The sequence below is a fragment of the Trichechus manatus genome, unplaced genomic scaffold (genome assembly GCF_000243295.1).
Source record: "Trichechus manatus latirostris isolate Lorelei unplaced genomic scaffold, TriManLat1.0 scaffold00006, whole genome shotgun sequence".
NCBI classification, from domain to species: domain Eukaryota; kingdom Metazoa; phylum Chordata; class Mammalia; order Sirenia; family Trichechidae; genus Trichechus; species Trichechus manatus.
In genome coordinates, this window is record NW_004443942.1 from 5,140,788 (window position 1) to 5,146,012 (window position 5,225).

The following is a 5,225-nucleotide window of genomic DNA, read 5'->3' on the forward strand; positions in this document are numbered from 1 at the left end:
TGATGATTAATAATGACACAGTTCTGGCAAAGCTTCTTTGAGGTCTTTAGATGAAAGACAACCTATAAACTCTGAAGATTAACTGTCTTATTAAAGGAATAGCTGTATATAGCACTCCAAAAATAAATGTTGACAAAGGTAAACATTTTCCATTCATCCTGGCAAGGACAGAGAGACAGTCTTTGACAAAGACAGGCTATTCATGTATTGCAAGTATGATGAGAGAGGGTGTGTTCCTAGGTCATATAAATTTCTGTTAATATTGCCCAAAAACACATTTTGGATCTATGTATACATTGTCACCTGGAGTTATAACTAATGGAGTCAACCATCTAGGCTTATAGTTCTATAATAATGAATAATGAACAAAAAGGCATGTAGCAGAGCCTTTACTTGGGTGTGAGAAGAATCACAAGAATTGCTACCCAAAAAGATATAACCATAATTCTGGTAAAACAAGGAAAAACTGAAAGGAATATTGAGCTTTGTGTGAGGATCGGCTTTGCTTAGTGTCCTGATGAATTAGACAGGAAGGAAGGACTGCTGATCACATAGGAAGGTTATAGAGAGAAAGATTTCAGAGCTGCTATTAATTCCTGTTATCCAGGTTTCTCATCAACTCAGTCAATCTACAGACTGGAACAGACCCACATCCCTGTTGCGTGGGCATTTTAGGTGATTTTTCTGATTTTGTGGAGAGGGTTAGGAATGAATACAAGAGACCATTAACTCTGCCACCAACTGTGAGACCTTGAGAAAATTATTTTCTGGGTCTCAGATGCCTTATTGTAAAATGAAGACATTGGACTAATAATAAAATTACCATTTACTGAGCATATACTATGTGTCAGGCCCTTTTCTATCCCTGTACATGCCTTATCTTATCAAATCTTCTGATGTAGTCGCTACCACCTCCATTTAACAAATGAAACTGTGGCTCAGAGACGTTACAAAGTATTTTATGCACAGTCAATTATTTGACAAATCTTTACTAGGAGTCTACTATATGTCAGATGCCCAGAGTCAGGGAAAGAGATTTCAACCTTACTCTTGATGAGTTCACCATCTGGAAGAGCTTACAATTTAGAAGTCATAATTAGAAGATAGAAGATTGGAGATTTGAGCTCAGGTGGCTACACCCTCTCTTCTTCTCCTCGCAACTTTGGCTAATTGCTCACTGGACCTACTCTGGCCCCGGGGATTCAGCCTCAGTGGCTAGGCTGCTACTGAGTCCATGGAAGGGGGCAGCAGCTATATACCCTGGTAATATCTCAAATTCTCATTGATATGGCTAGCTATGGTGCTTAATTAAGAATAACTGGCTTTGGCACCCTTAGCATGAGAAATGTCTATCTTTTCCATTTGATTTCCACTTGTTGTTGTTGTTAGGTGCTGTCGAGTCGGTTCTGACTCATAGCGACCCTATGTGCAATGGAACAAAACACTGCTCGGTCCTGCGCCATCCTCACAATCATTGTTATGCTTGAGCCCATTGTTGCAGCCACTGTGTCAATCCATCTCTTTTTCACTGACCCTCTACCTTACCAAGCATAATTCCTTCTCCAAGGACTGGTCCCTCCTGATAACACGTCCAAAGTGCGTGAGATGAAGTTTCACTATCCTTGCTTCCAAGGAGCATTCTGGCTGTACTTCTTCCAAGACAGATTTGTTTGTTCTTCTGGCAGCCCGTGGTATATTCAATATTCTTCACCAACACCATAATTCAAAGGCATCAATTCTTCTACGGTCTTCCTTATTCATTGTTCTGTTTTCCCATGTGTATGAGACGATTGAAAATATCATGGCTTGAGTTAGGGGCACCTTAGTCCTTAAAGTGACATCTTTGCTTTTGAACACTTGAAAGAGGTCTTTCAGAAAAGTTGCCTGATGCTGCTTCCACAGGCGTTGATTGTAGATCCAAGTAAAATGAAATCTTTGACAATGTCAATCTTTTCTCCATTTATCATGATGTTTCTTATTGACCCAGTTGTAAGGATTTTTGTTTTCTTTATGTTGAGATGTAATCCATACTGAAGGCTGTAGTCTTTGATCTTCATCAGTAAGTGCTTCAGGTCCTCTTCACTTACGGTAAGCAAGGTTGTGTCATCTGCATATCACAGGTTGTTAATGAGTCTTCCACCAATCCTAATGCCTTGTTCTTCTTCATGTAGTCCAGCTTCTCGGATTATTTGCTCAGCATACAAATTGAACAAGTATGGCAAAAGGATGCAATCCCCATGTTCACCTTTCCTGACTTTAAACCATGCAGTATCCCCTTGTTCTGTTTGAACGACTGCCTCTTGGTCTACGTACAGGTTCCGCATGAGCACAATTAAGTGTTATGGAATTCCCATTCTTCAAAATGTTATCCATAATTTGTTCAGATCCACACAGTCGAATGCCTTTGCATAGTCAATAAAATACAGGTAAACATCTTTCTGGTATTCTCTGCTTTCAGCCAGGATCCAGCTGACATCATCAATGATATCCCTTGTTCCATGTCCTCTTCTGAATCTGGCTTGAATTTTTGGCAGTTCCCTGTTGATGTACTGCTGCAGCTGCTTTTGAATGATTTTTGGCATAATTTTACTTGCGAGTGATACTACTGGTACTGTTTGATAATTTTTGCATTCTGTTGGGTCATCTTTCTTTGGAATGGGCACAAATATGGATCTCTTCCAGTCACTTGGCCAGGCAGCTGTCCTCCAAATTTCTGGACATAGACGAGTGAGCATCTCTAGCACTGCATCCATTCTTTGAAACATCTCAATTAGTATTCTGTCAATTCCTGGAAACTTGTTTTTTGCCAGTGCCTTCAGTGCAGCTTGGACTTCTTCCTTCAATACCAACAGTTCTTGATCATATGCTACCTCTTGAAATGGTTGAACGTTGACCAATTCTTTTTGGTACAGTGACTCTGTGTAATCCTTCCATCTGCTTTTGATGCTTCCTGCTTCATTCAATATTTTCCCTGTAGAATCCTTCAATATTGTGACTTGAGGTTTGAATTTTTTCTTCAGTTCTTTCAGCTTGAGAAATGCTGAGTATGTTCTCCCTTTTTGGGTTTTCTAACTCCAGGTCTTTGCACATTTCATTATAATACTTTACTTTGTCTTCTCAAGCCACCGTTTGAAATCTGTTCAGCTCTTTTACTTCATCATTTCTTTCTTTTCCTCTTACTCTACATTCAAGAGCTGCTGCAAAAGGCGTTTGTAAAGTGTTGAAAATCAAAGATGTCACCCTGAAGACTAAGGTGCTCTTGACCCAAGCCATGGTGTTTTCAACTGCCTCATATGCATGCGAAAGCTGAACAATGAATGAGGAAGACCGAGGAATTGACGCCTTTGAATTGCGGTGTTGGCGAAGAATGTTCAATATACTATGGACTGCCAAAAGAACAAACAGGTCTGTCTTAGAAGAGATACAACCAGAATGCTTCTTAGAAGCAAGGATGGTGAGACTCTGTCTCACATACTTTGGACATGTTATCAGAAGTGATCAATCCCTGGAGAAGGACAACTCGCTTGGTAAAGCAGAGGGTCAGTGAAAAAAGAGGAAGACCCTCAACCAGATGGATTGACACAGGGGCTGCAACAATGGGCTCAAGCATAACAACTATTGTGGGGATGGTGCAGGACTGGACAACATTTTGTTCTGTTGTACGTAGGGTTGCTTAGAGTTGGAACCAATGGCACCTAACAACAACAACATTCAAGAGCAAGTTTCAGAGTCTCTTCTGACATCCATTTTGGTCTTTTCTTTCTTTCTTGTCTTTTTAATGACCTCTTGCTTTCTTCATGTATGATGTCCTTGATGTCATTTCACAACTTGTCTGGTCTTTGGTCATTAGTGTTCAATGAGTCAAATCTATTCCTGAGATGCTCTCTAAATTCAGATGGAATATACTTAAGGTCGTATTTTGGCTCTTGTGAACTTGCTGTAATTTTCTTCAACTTCAACTTGAACTTACATATGAGCACTGGATGATCTGTTCTGCAGTTGGCCACTGGCCTTGTTCTGACTGATGATATTGAGCTTTTCCATCATCTCTTTCCACAGATGTAGTTGATTTGACTCCTGTGTATTCCATCTGGTGAGGTCCATGTGTATAGTCGCCATTTATGTTGTTGAAAAAAGGTATTTGCAATGAAGAAGTCATTGGTCTTGCAAAATTCTATCACGCAATCCCTGGCATCGTTTCTGTCACAGAGACCATTCTTTTCCAACTAGTGATCCTTCTTTGCTTCCAACTTTCGCATTCCAATCACCAGTAATTATCAATGCATCTTGATTGCATGTTTAATCTATTTCAGACTGCAGAGGGTGGTAGAAAGCCTAAATTTCTTCATCTTTGACCTTAGTGATTGGTGTGTAAATTTGAATAACAGTCATATTAAAGGCCTATGGATATTATCCTGTCACAGACAGCATTGTACTTCAGGATAGATCTTGAATTTTTTTTTTATTTTTTTTTAATTTTCACTGCTTCCCCTTAATTCAGGCTCACTTGTTTCTCTCCTTTTTTCCATTCTCTCCTTAGCCTATGTGTCTTGTTCATGGCTTTCCAAATACATATTCCTGAGCCACTGCCTTAGCTACATCATTCTCTAGCCAAGAAACCATCAAAGGCTCTTCATTGACTACCCATAAAGTCCAAACCCATTAGCAGCAACTCTGGGAGTCTTAGCTCTCTGACCTTGGAAAAGTAGTCAGATTGGAGATCAGGGTAAATCATGAATGACCCACAGAGCTTTAGAGCTCTGCAGCTCTAAAGGATACTGGTTTCCTCAAATGAGTCTCTAATTGGTGTGACAAAGTGAAAGAGATGCATTCCGGCTATGTAGTTGGGGTAGTGCTGGGGTTGAAAACCTTGGACCACGCCCAGAAGCCAGACCATCTGCCTTTGGGGTCACTGTCATTCCTTTACTCATTCATTCATTCAACAAGTATTTTTAGACTGCCTACTTCAAGGCTCCTGGTCTGAAAGTAGCCATGCTCTCATGGAGTTTCCGTTTTAGGAAAGGGAACAAATAATAATAAAAACAAATACATGAAAGAGATAAATAAGTGTTATTTTTAAAAAAGGGGGTCACTCACACTAGGATGGCTATTATATAAAAAATGAAAATAACAAGTGTTGGTGAGGATGTGGGAAAATTGGAACCCTCATGAATTGCTGGTGGGAACGTAAAATGGTGCAGCCACTATGGAAAACAGGTTGGCAG